The following is a 17,427-nucleotide window of genomic DNA, read 5'->3' on the forward strand; positions in this document are numbered from 1 at the left end:
TTTGGCGGTATTCTCTGAGCATAGGCCTGAGCCTATGCAATGTGATAGTACTTTGACCAGAGCTGAACGGCAAGAACACAGACGTCGGAATGGGCTGTGTTTTTACTGTGGTGAATCCACTCATGCTATCTCCGATTGTCCTAAGCGCACTAAGCGGTTCGCTAGGTCTGCCACCATTGGTACGGTACAGTCTAAATTTCTTTTGTCCGTTACTCTGATTTGCTCTCTGTCGTCCTATTCTGTTATGGCATTTGTGGATTCAGGCGCTGCCCTGAATTTGATGGACTTGGAGTTTGCCAGGCGCTGTGGTTTTTTCTTGGAGCCCTTGCAGTATCCTATTCCATTGAGAGGAATTGATGCTACGCCTTTGGCCAAGAATAAGTCTCAGTACTGGACACAATTGACCATGTGCATGGCTCCTGCACATCAGGAGGATATTCGCTTTTTGGTGTTGCATAATCTGCATGATGTGGTCGTTTTGGGGTTGCCATGGCTACAGGTCCATAATCCAGTGTTGGATTGGAAATCTATGTCTGTGTCCGGCTGGGGTTGTCAGGGGGTACATGGTGATGTTCCATTGTTGTCAATTTCGCCTTCCACTCCTTCTGAAGTCCCTGAGTTTTTATCAGATTACCGGGATGTATTTGAAGAGCCCAAATCCGGTGCCCTACCTCCTCATAGGGATTGCGATTGTGCTATTAATTTGATTCCTGGTAGTAAGTTTCCTAAGGGCCGTCTGTTTAATTTATCTGTGCCAGAGCACGCCGCTATGCGGAGTTATATAAAGGAATGCTTGGAGAAGGGTCATATTCGCCCGTCGTCGTCACCATTGGGAGCAGGGTTCTTTTTTGTGGCCAAGAAGGATGGCTCTTTGAGACCTTGTATTGATTACCGCCTTCTTAATAAGATCACAGTCAAATTTCAGTACCCTTTGCCGCTGCTGTCTGATTTGTTTGCTCGGATTAAGGGGGCTAGTTGGTTCACCAAGATAGATCTTCGAGGGGCGTATAATCTTGTGCGAATTAAACAGGGCGATGAATGGAAAACAGCATTTAATACGCCTGAGGGCCATTTTGAGTACTTGGTTATGCCATTCGGGCTTTCTAATGCTCCATCTGTGTTTCAGTCCTTTATGCATGACATCTTCCGAGAGTACCTGGATAGATTCATGATTGTATATTTGGATGACATTTTGGTCTTTTCGGATGATTGGGAGTCTCATGTGAAGCAGGTCAGAATGGTGTTCCAGGTCCTTCGTGCGAATTCCTTGTTTGTGAAGGGGTCAAAGTGTCTCTTTGGAGTTCAGAAGGTTTCATTTTTGGGTTTCATTTTTTCCCCTTCTACTATCGAGATGGACCCTGTTAAAGTTCAGGCCATTTATGATTGGACTCAGCCGACATCTGTGAAGAGCCTGCAGAAGTTCCTGGGCTTTGCTAATTTTTACCGTCGCTTCATCGCTAATTTTTCTAGTATTGCTAAACCGTTGACTGATTTGACCAAGAAAGGTGCTGATGTGGTCAATTGGTCCTCTGCGGCTGTAGAGGCTTTTCAGGAGTTGAAGCGTAGTTTTTCTTCTGCCCCTGTGTTGTGCCAGGCAGATGTTTCGCTCCCGTTTCAGGTCGAGGTTGATGCTTCTGAGATTGGAGCAGGGGCTGTTTTGTCGCAAAGAAGTTCTGATGGCTCGGTGATGAAACCATGTGCCTTCTTTTCTAGAATATTCTCGCCTGCTGAGCGCAATTATGATGTTGGCAATCGAGAGTTATTGGCCATGAAGTGGGCATTCGAGGAGTGGCGACATTGGCTTGAAGGAGCTAAACATCGCATTGGTGGTCTTGGCGGATCACAAGAATTTGACTTATCTCGAGTCTGCCAAACAGTTGAATCCTAGACAGGCTCGATGGTCGCTCTTTTTCTCCCGTTTTGATTTTGTGGTTTCATACCTTCCGGGATCTAAGAATGTGAAGGCTGATGCCCTGTCAAGGAGGTTTGTGCCTGACTCTCCGGGTGTTCCGGAGCCGGCGGGTATTCTCAAAGAGGGGGTAATTTTGTCTGCCATCTCCCCTGATTTGCGGCGCGTGCTGCAGAAGTTTCAGGCTGATAGACCTGACCGTTGTCCAGCGGAGAAACTGTTTGTCCCTGATAGATGGACTAGTAGAGTTATCTCTGAGGTTCATTGTTTGGTGTTGGCGGGTCATCTTGGAATCTTTGGTACCAGAGATTTGGTGGCTAGATCCTTTTGGTGGCCTTCTTTGTCACGGGATGTGCGTTCTTTTGTGCAGTCCTGTGGGACTTGTGCTCGGGCTAAGCCCTGCTGTTCTCGTGCCAGTGGGTTGCTTTTGCCCTTGCCGGTCCCGAAGAGGCCCTGGACGCATATTTCCATGGATTTTATTTCTGATCTCCCTGTCTCTCAAAGGATGTCGGTCATTTGGGTGGTTTGTGATCGCTTCTCTAAGATGGTCCATTTGGTACCCTTGTCTAAATTGCCTTCCTCCTCTGATTTGGTGCCATTGTTTTTCCAGCATGTGGTTCGTTTGCATGGCATTCCGGAGAACATCGTCTCGGACAGAGGTTCCCAGTTTGTTTCGAGGTTTTGGCGGTCCTTTTGTGCTAAGATGGGCATTGATTTGTCTTTTTCTTCGGCTTTCCATCCTCAGACTAATGGCCAAACCGAACGAACTAATCAGACTTTGGATTTATTTCAAAAACCTGACCTGCACATCCAAACATAGACTGAGTGTGAACAGGTGCTGAACCCAGAGTCGCCAACTCGTATATAGTTAAGTAAACAGGGCAGCACACTGCAGCGCCAAAACATGCAAACTTGAAAACACGAAATTTGAACTGCATTACTGCACTAGAAATATGAAAATGAGAGCTTTTAGCGCATAAAAATGGCCATATTTATGTGTACCTCGTAGCCACTTTACGGCATCTCTCTTATACGAGGTCCTACGCTTGACCTACCTCACCGAGAATAAACGTCTCCATCTGAATGGGTACATGTGAAACCTCTTCTTGGACTCAAATTCTCTCTTTCTGTGGAGGGGTATTGGACCTACTATAATTAAAACACCTGTGGCTAGGAGGCGGGGAGTGCACGATCAGAAGGCTAAAGAATACATTTCAAAAACCTGACCTGCACATCCAAACATAGACTGAGTGTGAACAGGTGCTGAACCCAGAGTCGCCAACTCGTATATAGTTAAGTAAAAAGGGCAGCACACTACAGCGCCAAAACATGCAAACTTGAAAACACGAAATTTGAACTGCATTACTGCACTAGAAATATGAAAAATGAGAGCTTTTAGCGCATAAAAATGGCCATATTTATGTGTACCTCGTAGCCACTTTACGGCATCTCTCTTATACGAGGTCCTACGCTTGACCTACCTCACCGAGAATAAACGTCTCCATCTGAATGGGTACATGTGAAACCTCTTCTTGGACTCAAATTCTCTCTTTCTGTGGAGGGGTATTGGACCTACTATAATTAAAACACCTGTGGCTAGGAGGCAGGGAGTGCACGATCAGAAGGCTAAAGAATACATTTCAAAAACCTGACCTGCACATCCAAACATAGACTGAGTGTGAACAGGTGCTGAACCCAGAGTCGCCAACTCGTATATAGTTAAGTAAAAAGGGCAGCACACTGCAGCGCCAAAACATGCAAACTTGAAAACACGAAATTTGAACTGCATTACTGCACTAGAAATATGAAAAATGAGAGCTTTTAGCGCATAAAAATGGCCATATTTATGTGTACCTCGTAGCCACTTTACGGCATCTCTCTTATACGAGGTCCTACGCTTGACCTACCTCACCGAGAATAAACGTCTCCATCTGAATGGGTACATGTGAAACCTCTTCTTGGACTCAAATTCTCTCTTTCTGTGGAGGGGTATTGGACCTACTATAATTAAAACACCTGTGGCTAGGAGGCGGGGAGTGCACGATCAGAAGGCTAAAGAATACATTTCAAAAACCTGACCTGCACATCCAAACATAGACTGAGTGTGAACAGGTGCTGAACCCAGAGTCGCCAACTCGTATATAGTTAAGTAAAAAGGGCAGCACACTGCAGCGCCAAAACATGCAAACTTGAAAACACGAAATTTGAACTGCATTACTGCACTAGAAATATGAAAAATGAGAGCTTTTAGCGCATAAAAATGGCCATATTTATGTGTACCTCGTAGCCACTTTACGGCATCAAGTTTGCATGTTTTGGCGCTGCAGTGTGCTGCCCTTTTTACTTAACTATATACGAGTTGGCGACTCTGGGTTCAGCACCTGTTCACACTCAGTCTATGTTTGGATGTGCAGGTCAGGTTTTTGAAATGTATTCTTTAGCCTTCTGATCGTGCACTCCCCGCCTCCTTGCCACAGGTGTTTTAATTATAGTAGGTCCAATACCCCTCCACAGAAAGAGAGAATTTGAGTCCAAGAAGAGGTTTCACATGTACCCATTCAGATGGAGACGTTTATTCTCGGTGAGGTAGGTCAAGCGTAGGACCTCGTATAAGAGAGATGCCGTAAAGTGGCTACGAGGTGCACATAAATATGGCCATTTTTATGTGCTAAAAGCTCTCATTTTTCATATTTCTAGTGCAGTAATGCAGTTCAAATTTCGTGTTTTCAAGTTTGCATGTTTTGGCGCTGCAGTGTGCTGCCCTTTTTACTTAACTATATACGAGTTGGCGACTCTGGGTTCAGCACCTGTTCACACTCAGTCTATGTTTGGATGTGCAGGTCAGGTTTTTGAAATGTATTCTTTAGCCTTCTAATCGTGCACTCCCCGCCTCCTAGCCACAGGTGTTTTAATTATAGTAGGTCCAATACCCCTCCACAGAAAGAGAGAATTTGAGTCCAAGAAGAGGTTTCACATGTACCCATTCAGATGGAGACGTTTATTCTCGGTGAGGTAGGTCAAGCGTAGGACCTCGTATAAGAGAGATGCCGTAAAGTGGCTACGAGGTACACATAAATATGGCCATTTTTATGCGCTAAAAGCTCTCATTTTTCATATTTCTAGTGCAGTAATGCAGTTCAAATTTCGTGTTTTCAAGTTTGCATGTTTTGGCGCTGCAGTGTGCTGCCCTTTTTACTTAACTATATACGAGTTGGCGACTCTGGGTTCAGCACCTGTTCACACTCAGTCTATGTTTGGATGTGCAGGTCAGGTTTTTGAAATGTATTCTTTAGCCTTCTGATCGTGCACTCCCCGCCTCCTAGCCACAGGTGTTTTAATTATAGTAGGTCCAATACCCCTCCACAGAAAGAGAGAATTTGAGTCCAAGAAGAGGTTTCACATGTACCCATTCAGATGGAGACGTTTATTCTCGGTGAGGTAGGTCAAGCGTAGGACCTCGTATAAGAGAGATGCCGTAAAGTGGCTATGAGGTACACATAAATATGGCCATTTTTATGCGCTAAAAGCTCTCATTTTTCATATTTCTAGTGCAGTAATGCAGTTCAAATTTCGTGTTTTCAAGTTTGCATGTTTTGGCGCTGCAGTGTGCTGCCCTTTTTACTTAACTATATACGAGTTGGCGACTCTGGGTTCAGCACCTGTTCACACTCAGTCTATGTTTGGATGTGCAGGTCAGGTTTTTGAAATGTATTCTTTAGCCTTCTGATCGTGCACTCCCCGCCTCCTAGCCACAGGTGTTTTAATTATAGTAGGTCCAATACCCCTCCACAGAAAGAGAGAATTTGAGTCCAAGAAGAGGTTTCACATGTACCCATTCAGATGGAGACGTTTATTCTCGGTGAGGTAGGTCAAGCGTAGGACCTCGTATAAGAGAGATGCCGTAAAGTGGCTACGAGGTACACATAAATATGGCCATTTTTATGCGCTAAAAGCTCTCATTTTTCATATTTCTAGTGCAGTAATGCAGTTCAAATTTCGTGTTTTCAAGTTTGCATGTTTTGGCGCTGCAGTGTGCTGCCCTTTTTACTTAACTATATACGAGTTGGCGACTCTGAGTTCAGCACCTGTTCACACTCAGTCTATGTTTGGATGTGCAGGTCAGGTTTTTGAAATGTATTCTTTAGCCTTCTGATCGTGCACTCCCCGCCTCCTAGCCACAGGTGTTTTAATTATAGTAGGTCCAATACCCCTCCACAGAAAGAGAGAATTTGAGTCCAAGAAGAGGTTTCACATGTACCCATTCAGATGGAGACGTTTATTCTCGGTGAGGTAGGTCAAGCGTAGGACCTCGTATAAGAGAGATGCCGTAAAGTGGCTACGAGGTACACATAAATATGGCCATAATCAGACTTTGGAAACATATCTGAGATGCTTTGTTTCTGATGATCAGGATGATTGGGTGTCTTTCTTGCCTTTGGCTGAGTTCGCCCTTAATAATCGGGCCAGCTCGGCTACTTTGGTTTCTCCTTTTTTCTGTAATTCTGGTTTCCATCCTCGTTTCTCTTCAGGGCAGGTTGAGCCTTCGGTCTGTCCTGGTGTGGATACTGTGGTGGACAGGTTGCAGCAGATTTGGACTCATGTGGTGGACAATTTGACATTGTCCCAGGAGAGGGCTCAACGTTTCGCTAACCGCCGGCGTTGTGTTGGTCCCCGACTTCGTGTTGGGGATTTGGTTTGGTTGTCGTCTCGTTATGTTCCTTTGAAGGTTTTCTCTCCTAAGTTTAAGCCTCGTTTCATTGGTCCGTATAAGATTTCTGAAGTTCTCAATCCTGTGTCATTTCGTCTGGCCCTTCCAGCTTCTTTTGCCATCCATAATGTGTTCCATAGGTCGTTATTGCGGAGATACGTGGCACCTATGGTTCCCTCCGTTGATCCTCCTGCCCCGGTGTTGGTCGAGGGGGAGTTGGAGTATGTGGTGGAGAAGATTTTGGATTCTCGTGTTTCGAGACGGAAACTCCAGTACCTGGTCAAGTGGAAGGGTTATGGTCAGGAAGAAAATTCCTGGGTTTTTGCCTCTGATGTTCATGCTGCCGATCTGGTTCGTGCCTTTCATTTGGCTCATCCTGATCGGCCTGGGGGCTCTGGTGAGGGTTCGGTGACCCCTCCTCAAGGGGGGGGGTACTGTTGTGAATTCTGTTATTGAACTCCCTCCTGTGGTCATGAATGGTACTTCGGCGAGTTCTGTCCATGGACTCCCTCTGGTGGCTGTGAGTGGAGCTGCTGCTTCTGAGGTTCCTTCCACAGGTGACGTGGTTTATCCTTTGGTTGGCTGCTCTATTTAACTCCACTCAGATCGTTACTCCATGCCAGCTGTCAATGTTCCTGCATTGGTTCAGTTCGCTCTTGGATCTTTCTGGTTACCTGTCTACTCCAGCAGAAGCTAAGTTCCTGCTAGTTATTATTTGTTCATTGTTTCCTTGTCCAGCTGGATATCATGATTTTGCCTTGCTAGCTGGAAGCTCTGGGATGCAGAGTGGCATCTCCGCACCGTTAGTCGGTGCGGAGGTCTTTTTGCACACTCTGCGTGGTCTTTTGTAGTTTTTTGTGCTGACCGCAAAGATAATTAAACTCATAAAGTAAACCTCAGGAAAAAATATATGTATAAAACCACTATTTATTGTTTAAAATCAAGGCGACGAACCCAACCCATAGTGACCAATAAACCAAAAACAACCAAGAAAACATGCAAAAAAAGTGCCATAAAAACACCATTGTACTAATGGGGTAGGCTATATGACCCTAGTAAGGTAGACTAGATGCTCTCCTACCTAGCTGCGGAGGTTGACACCCTAGGGGGAACGTACTGGCACCCCCGCTCCACGATGACTGTCCCTAGGGGCCCTAGTGTACCCTACACCAACTAATGACCACCTCTACCCAGCATCTAAAGGGTCCTCTGGTGCTATACAGAGATCTACTGCACTAGGGAAAGCCTATACCCCAGAATGAACAATGAAGATGATAGACACCTATGGCGGTGGGTGAAAATGCTAATATCAGCACAACAGATAGTACTCCAGTACTCAACAATAGCGGGTAGCTGCACAAGATAAGATATATTGCTACCAGGCCGATCTGCCTAGTACACTATTACTGGAGCATCCTAATTTGGTACTAATATTCCATCGATAGCTTTGTCGAATCAAGACATTAGTGTGCATATGAACCGATAGTACTCATCTGCCGGCATATCCACTCTACCGCCATCTATGAACCACGCCTCAACGCGTTTCGCCTGCCACGGCTCTTCAGGAGGCCAGATATAAAGATACGCAGTGTCACTAATGATAATGGATGACTTAAGCGCCCAGTCTCACCTTAGCTGCTTATATAGCCATCGCCGGACTTACTTCCTCGCGGTGCCGTCTCACCACTTCCTGTGGCGTGCCTCCAGTTGGACTGCGCATGTCCACTGCGATCTACGCACCAAGGACTGCGCATGTCCATTAGAAGCTGCGCACTGAGGACACTGTCTGTAGCCCACTGCGCAGACATCTCCGCGTGTGCCCCAGGCGGAGGATAACATTACCTTTCTTGGTTGTTTTTGGTTTATTGGTCACTATGGGTTGGGTTCGTCGCCTTGATTTTAAACAATAAATAGTGGTTTTATACATATATTTTTTCCTGAGGTTTACTTTATGAGTTTAATTGTATATACCTCGTGCCTATAGACATTTTGTTGAGGATTTTTGACCGCAAAGATACCTTTCCTATCCTCTGTCTGTTTAGTAAGTCTGGCCTCCCTTTGCTGAAACCTGTTTCATTTCTGCGTTTGTGACTTTCATCTTAACTCACAGTCAATATATGTGGGGGGCTGCCTTTTCCTTTGGGGAATTTCTCTGAGGCAAGGTAGGCTTTATTTTCTATCTCTAGGGCTAGTTAGCTCTTAAGCTGTGAAGAGGCGTCTAGGGAGTGTCAGGAACGCTCCACGGCTATTTCTAGTTGTTGTGATAGGATTAGGGGTTGCGGTCAGCAGAACTCCCACATCCCAGAGCTTGTCCTGTGTGAGTTTAACTATCAGGTCGTGCCGGGTGCTCCTAACCACCAGGTCCATAACTAGCCCCATACTGGCAAAATTTCCGGGGCCCCCTTGAGACTCCGCCCAGGCTGCACCCCAGCCCCGCCTCCACGCTCCACCCCTCAAACTGTCCATAGTCCCACCACTCTTTCTTGGAAAAACTCCACTTCTCACCTATCACACATTAACAGTTCCCATCACCAGATCACACATATAGCCGGCAGCTTTGGTTTTGGCCAAAAGATTTTTTAAGCCACCTAAATGACAAGGTAGACACTTTTGGCCGGGCCCTACTCTCCTGTAACCTATTAAATATTTGTTAAAATATGCAATACAATTTAGGTATATTTTTATTTATTTTTAAATTTTTAAAATGACCTATAATACCACATACAAGGAACAATTACCACAGCACCATGACCAGACACCATATCACCACAGTGACCTATAATACTATCTACAAGGCACAAATACCGCCACACCATGACCAGATGACATATTACCACCACAGTGATCGAATAATATCAAATACAAGGAACAAATACCACAACATCATGACCAGACCACATATTACCACCACCACCACATAGTGACTGAATACTACAATACTGATCAATAATAAAAAAAAAACACAATACTATCACCATCAGTGTCATTATACACAGGAGATCTGTACTTAGTATGCAGTGTCTGTGTACAGGTAATACAGTGATCACCAGTGACATTATACACAGGAGCTCTGTATATAGTGTATAGGTAATCCAGTGATCACTGGTGACATTATACACAGGACCTCTGTATATAGTATACAGTGTATAGTGTCAGTGTATAGGTAACACACTGACTCACCAGTGACGTCTCTAGGTGAAGTCCTTCATCTTTCATCCAGCACAGACCGCCATCACTTCATCCAGCCAGGGCTCGTCTCTGCAGGAAATAACACCGTTATCTCGAGTTCCACTTGCAGAACACATTAATTAATTTTCCCAACTTCTACATTACACCACATGAAGAAGGCGACATAGTATCACTCTACACAGTAATAGGACCGCCCCCCCATTTAGAACAGTATACTCAAAAAATAAAATAAATACATCACTACAGTAATAATATCCCTTAATTAGCCCCTATGGTAATAATATTCGCCATCCTAGCCCCCGTGTGTCTCATTCCTGGCGTCAGCCATATGTTCTCCCATCCTGCCCTAATGAGTATCCATCCTGCCCCATATGATCTCCCCATCCTGCCCCATCTGTCTCCATCGTATCCATCCTGCCCCATGATCCTGCCCCATCTGTCTCCAATCCTGCCTCCAGTGTCTCCAATCATGCCCGTATCACCATTCTGCCCCGTCTCCAATCATGCCCCCTGTGTCTCAATTCTGCCCCATCTGTCTCCAGTCATGCCCCAGTGTTTCCAGCCATGCCGCCATGTATGTCATCCTGCCCCCTGTGTCTCCAATCATGCCCCGTTTCTCCATTCTGCCTCTGTGTCCAGCAATCGGCCCCTGTGTCCAGCAATCGGCCCCTGTGTCCAGCAATCTGCCCGTGTCCAGCAATCTGCCCCTGTGTGCAGCTTTCTGCCCGTGTCCAGCGTTCTGCCCGTGTCCAGCGTTCTGCCCGTGTGTGCAGCTTTCTGCCCGTGTCCAGCTTTCTGCCCCCCCTGTGTCCAGCTTTCTGCCCCCGTGTCCAGCTTTCTGCCCCCCTGTGTCCAGCAATCTGCCCCTGTGTCCAGCTTTCTGCCCGTGTCCAGCTTTCTGCCCCTGTGTCCAGCTTTCTGCCCCTGTGTCCAGCTTTCTGCCCGTGTCCAGCTTTCTGCTCTGTGTCCAGCTTTCTGCCCCTGTGCCCAGCTTTCTGCCCCTGTGCCCAGCTTTTTGCCCCTGTGCCCAGCTTTCTGCCCCCCCGTGCGCAGCTTTCTGCCCCTGTGCCCAGCTTTCTTCCCCTGTGCCCAGCTTTCTGCCCCCCCCTGTGTCCAGCTTTCTGCCCCCCCCCTGTGTCCAGCTTTCTGCCCCCCCTGTGTCCAGCTTTCTGCCCCCCCCATGTGTCCAGCTTTCTGCCCTCCCTGTGTCCAGCTTTACTGCCCTGGGCCCCCCGGATCGCCGCTCTCAAAAAACAAAACAAAAAAAAACAAGTTCTGCTTACCTGCCCTCTCCACGCAGCTGCAGCGCCAGCGTGCACTCGCCGGCGACTGACAATGACGTCAGACGCCGGCGACCTGCACGCTGCGGCTGGCGGCTGTTAACTATTGACGTGCGGGCGCGGGCCCGCACGTGAATAGCATTAAACAGCAGCAGCGCCGGCCGCCGCTAAGGGCCCGGTTCAGCCTGCGGCTGCCGGTAGGGGCCCAGTGAGCAGGTAAGAGGGCCCCCTCTGCTCACCGGGCCCCATACGCCAGTCACGGCTGTAATGCCCTGATGGCGGCCCTGGCTACGGGTATCGGAAAATGGAACTTTTTTTTTTTTTTTAAGCAAAGTTTGGAATTTTTTTTCACCACTTGGATAAAAAATAAACTAGACATGTTAGGTGTCTATGAACTCGTAATGACCTAGAGAATCATAATGGCAGGTTAGTTTTAGCATTTAGTGAACCTAGCAAAAAAGCCAAACAAAAAACAAGTGTGGGATTGCACTTTTTTTGCAATTTCACCGCACTTGGAATTTTTTCCCCATTTTCTAGTAAAAGACATGGTAAACCCAATGGTGTCGTTCAAAAGTACAACTTGTCCCGCAAAAAATAAGCCCTCACATGACCATATTGACGGAAAAATAAAAAAGTTATGGCTCAGGGAAGGAGGGAAGTGAAAAACGAAAACGCAAAAATGAAAAAGGGCCGCGTCTTGAAGGGGTTAAAGTGGCCACTTGCAAGTTGTTCTCCTGTTTGAATCTCCTCTGAAGAGTGGCATCATGGGCTCCTCAAAACAACTGTCTAATGATCTGAAAACAAAGATTATTCAACATAGTTGTTCAGGGGAAGGATACAAAAAGCTGTCTCAGAGATTTAACCTGTCAAGTTCCACTGTGAGCAATATAGTAAGGAAGAACAGGAAGAACATAGGTACAGTTTTTGTTAAGGCCAGAAGTGGCAGGCCAAGAAAAGCATCAGAAAGGCAGAGAAAAAGAATGGTGAGATCAGTCAAGGACAATCCTCAGACCACCTCCAGAGAGCTGCAGCATGAACTTGATGCAGATGGTGTCACTGTGCATTGATCAACTATACAACGCGCTTTGCACAAGGAGAAGCTGTATGGGAGAGTGATGCGAAAGAAGCCGTTTCTGCAAGCACGCCACAAACAGAGTCGGCTGAGGTATGCAAAAGCACATTTGGAGAAGCCAATTTCTTTTTGGAAGAAGGTCCTGTGGACTGATGAAACCAAGATTGAGCTGTTTGGTCATACAAAAAGGCGTTATGCATGGCGGCCACATAGTATATTGCTCAGCTACGTAGTATATTGCCCAGCCAGGTTTGTCACAGGTTAAAAAATAAAAAAAAACATATACTCACCTTTCCGAGGGAGCCCTTGTAGTCCACGGCAGCTTCCGGTCCCAGGGTTGGTATGAGCGCAGGACCTGTGATGGCAGGTCTTTGTAGCGCAGGGCCTGTGATGACGTCACGATCACATGACCGTGACGTCATGGCAGGTCCTTCTCGCGCAGGCGCGCAGGGCCTGTGATGACGTCGCGGTCACATGACCGTGACATCATGGCAGGTCCTTCTGCCACCGGAACCTGCAACGGAAGATGGCGGCCGGCGCGAGCTGCTACGGAGGGTGAGTATAGCAGTTTTTTTTTTATTTTTTATTATTTTTAACATTACATTTTTTACTATTGATGCCGCATAGGCAGCGTCAATAGTAAAAAGTTGAGGACACACAGGGTTAATAGCGGCGGTAACGGAGTGCGTTACCCGCGGCATAACGCGGTCCGTTACCGCCGGCATTAACCCTGTGTTAGCGGTGACCGGAGGGGAGTATGCAGGCGACAGGCACTGACTGCGGGGAGTAAGGAGCGGCCATTTTCTTCCGGACTCTGGCCGTCGCTGATTGGTCGCGGCAGCCATGACAGGCAGCTGCCAAGACCAATCAGCAAATGAATAACCGTGACAGAAAGAAAGAAGGACAGAAAGTAAGAGCGTTGTCCATAGTGCCCCAAACATGGCAAACTTCTGAGTGGGCCCCTAACCAGGTAACCTTACAACTAGGTGACGCACCCTAGTAGTGGAGGAGAACCTCAGCAGATGACTGTGCTGTTACTGAAGATAATCTCTATAAAAAGACCAACATGGATATTACCACCATATGGTCAGTGGTAGATACCAGCCCTACAGAACATATAAGAGATCACAGCACAGTTACAGATAATGACTTACCACTGATGTTCTCTGATGGAATTGTTCACTTTTCCCATCTTTTCCATCTGGCCCAGACCGACATGACAACTTCTTCCAGCCAGGACTCGTCTGCAGAGAAAACAACTAAGACACGTTTAATTTCTCATATTCCAGCCATCACCATCTATTCCCAACCTGCACAAACTCCTCATCCTGCTGATACCCCAATACTGAGCCGCTGCTGCGGTATGTGTCTCTATTACTGCCCCTCATACCCCAATACTGAGCCACTGCTGCCGTGTGTCCCTATTACTGCCCGATACCCCAATACTGAGCCGCTGCTGCTGTATGTGTCCCTATTACTGCCCCTGATACCCCAATACTGAGCCACTGCTGCTGTATGTGTCCCTATTACTGCACCTCATACCCCAATGCGGAGCCGCTGCTGCAGTATGTGTCCCTATTACTACACCCGATACCCCAATACTGAGCCCCTGCTGCCGTATGTGTCCCTATTACTGCCCCTGATACCCCAATGCTGAGCCGCTGCTGCCGTATGTGTCCCTATTACTGCACCTGATGCCCCAATACTGAGCAGCTGCTGCCGTATGTCCCTATTACTGCACCTGATGCCCCAATACTGAAGCGCTGCTGCCGTATGTGTCCCTATTAGTGCACCTGGTGCCCCAATACTGAGCCGCTGCTGCCGTATGTGTCCCATTACTGCACCTGATACCCCAATACTGAGCCGCTGCTGCCGTATGTCCCTATTACTGCCCCTGATACCCCAATACTGAGCCGCTGCTGCCGTATGTCCCTATTACTGCCCCTGATACCCCAATACTGAGCCGCTGCTGCCGTATGTGTCCCTATTATTGCCCCTGATACCCAATACTGAGCCTCTGATGCCGAATCTGTCCCTATTACTGCACTTGATACCCCAATACTGAGCCACTGCTGCCGTATATGACCCTATTATTGCCCTGATACCCAATACTGAGCCTCTGATGCCGTATCTGTCCCTATTACTGCACTTGATACCCCAATACTGAGCCACTGCTGCCGTATATGACCCTATTACTGCCTCTAATACCCCAATACTGAGCCGCTGCTGCCGTATGTCCCTATTACTGCCCCTGATACCCCAATACTGAGCCGCTGCTGCCGTATGTCCCTATTACTGCCCCTGATACCCCAATACTGAGCCGCTGCTGCCGTATGTGTCCCTATTATTGCCTCTGATACCCAATACTGAGCCTCTGATGCCGAATCTGTCCCTATTACTGCACTTGATACCCCAATACTGAGCCACTGCTGCCGTATATGACCCTATTATTGCCCTGATACCCAATACTGAGCCTCTGATGCCGTATCTGTCCCTATTACTGCACTTGATACCCCAATACTGAGCCACTGCTGCCGTATATGACCCTATTACTGCCTCTAATACCCCAATACTGAGCCGCTGCTGCAGTATGTGTCCCTATTACTGCCCCTAATACCCCAATACTGAGCCACTGCTGTCATATGTGACCCTATTACTGCACCTGATACCCCAATACTGAGCCGCTGCTGCCATTTGTGTACCTATTACTGCACCTGATACCCCAATACTGAGCCGCTATTGCCATATGTGTCCCTATTACTGCTCCTGATACCCCAATACTGAGCCGCTGATATAGAAGGGTTAATAGTTTGCCTTTAAGTGCCTTTTGCCTTTAATTGCTAGAATTACTAGAATCTGTTGATGCAGTAGTCTGATGGTCTCCCCTTCAAGGAGACTACATTTCTTATCATGTATGTTCTCAATAGTCAGCCACAACATGCTCCGGGTACGTGAGAGAATAAAGGTCAGTATGACCCTGGGTGATGGTGGGGGCTACATGAATTACATTGAGAGTTACATTTGTTGTAACTGGTATAAAATATTGCTTCTTGCTCTATTACTTCAGATAAAAGTGACTTGCTCACCGAATATGTGTGAGGTGTCTTTTTGTCTCCAAGCGCGTAAAATGGCGGGCGCAACCTCCTGATTTGGCCTCACTGGTGATCTGTCAAGTCTGACATTGGGTCAGAATGGAAACAGCTACGACACCGCTGATGCCGTATGTGTCCCTATTACTGCACCTGATACCCCAATACTCAGCTGCTGTTGCCGTATGTGTCCCTATTACTGCACCTGATACCCCAATACAGAGCCGCTGCTGCCGTATGTGTCCCTATAACTGCACTTGATACCCCAATACTGAGCCGCTGCTGCCGTATGTGTCGCTATTACTGCACCTGCTGTGTGGTTCTCTATGCCTTCTAAATTCTAAAGCACCCCTCTATAATATAGTAATGCTGGGCGCAAGTGCCCTAGAAAACAGTGCCCACATTTTGCCTATGAGAAACCTAGAACGTAATATTGCCCTGTGTGCCCCTTTGACAGTCACAGTAACCCGAGTTCCCCTATAACAATAAGTGCCCACTTTACATTTAATAATGTCCCGAGTCTCCCCCTGTACAGCTCCCTTATACACAGTATAATGACCCCTCACTGTATAGTACCATCCACACAGTATACTGACCCCTTAGTAGCCCCCAAACTGTAATAATGGCTACAACACTGTATGATGGCCCCTAAATAGCCTCGACATAGTATAATGCACCATATAGTCCTCAATATAGTATAATGCACTTCTCATAGGCCTTTATATTGTATGATGCAGTCCCTATAGGCATACTCTATATAGTTATGGAAACTTAAAGGGACTCTGTCACCTGAATTTGGAGGGAACAATTTTCAGCCATAGAGGCGGGGTTTTCGGGTGTTTGATTCACCCTTTCCTTACACGCTGGCTGCATGCTGGCTGCAATATTGGATTGAAGTTCATTCTCTGTCCTCACTAGTACATGCCTGCACAAGGCAAGATTGCCTTGTGCAGGCATGTACTACGGAGGACAGAGAATGAACTTCAATCCAATATTGCAGCCAGCATGCAGCCAGCGAGTAAGGAAAGGGTGAATCAAACACCCGAAAACCCCGCCTCTATGGCTGAAAATTGTTCCCTCCAAATTCAGGTAACAGAGTCCCTTTAATTCCTGATCACCCAGTTGCTCTATGCTGATCCACCTGGGGCCCAGACATTGGCCTTGCCCTGGCCTCACATCAAGGAAAATAGAAAAAATTGGAGTCTGGCTCAACAGGACTGGATTTTCCTTTTCTTTTTATTATTTTTCAAAAGAAAATATGGTTCATACAAAAGAAAAATTTACATGTTCGACATGACCCAATTGAAGAGTCATGAGTAAGACTGCCTAGTGCAGTCAAAACGCATCGAGTGGGTCATGTCGGCCATGTAAATTTTTCGTTTGTATGCACCATATATTTTTTGAAAAAGAAAAGGAAAATCCAGTCCTGTTGAGCCGGACTCCAACCAATTTTTTCTATTACTAGTTGGCCCATGCGAAATTTAGGCACATTGGTTGGCGGGGGTGGAGGCAATTTTGGGAAAATTAAGCTGGTCAAATGTAAATTGTTGTGAATTCTGTGGCAGAGCTCCCTCCTGTGGTCACAAGTGGTACTTCGGCTGATTCTCTCTGGGAGCTTCCGTTTGTGGAGGAAAGTGGTACTGCGGCTTCTGAATTTCCTCCCTCAGGTGATCTGGTGAGGTCGTTAGGTGCTTCTCTACTTAACTCCACCTAATGCTTTGATCCTGGCTTCCTGTCAATGTTCCAGTGTTGGACTTGTTTTTCCCTGGATCATTCCTGTGGCCTGCTGCTCTGCATAGCTAAGTTCTTCTTTGCTATTTGTTTGCTATTTTTTCTGTCCAGCTTGTCTAATTGTTTTGCTGGAAGCTCTGGGACGCAAAGGGTGTACCTCCGTGCCGTTGGTTCGGTACGGAGAGTCTTTTTGCCCCCTTTGCGTGGTTTTCTTTAGGGTTTTGTGTAGACCGCAAAGTTATCTTTCCTATCCTCGCTCTGTTAAGAAAGTCGGGCCTCACTTTGCTGAATCTATTTCATTCCTACGTTTGTCTTTTCATCTTAACTCACAGTCATTATATGTGGGGGGCTGCCTTTTCCTTTGGGGTATTTCTCTGAGGCAAGGTAGGCTTATTTTCTATCTTCAGGCTAGTTAGTTTCTCAGGCTGTGCCGAGTTGCATAGGCAGAG

Source organism: Ranitomeya imitator, chromosome 1, assembly GCF_032444005.1.
Source record: "Ranitomeya imitator isolate aRanImi1 chromosome 1, aRanImi1.pri, whole genome shotgun sequence".
NCBI classification, from domain to species: domain Eukaryota; kingdom Metazoa; phylum Chordata; class Amphibia; order Anura; family Dendrobatidae; genus Ranitomeya; species Ranitomeya imitator.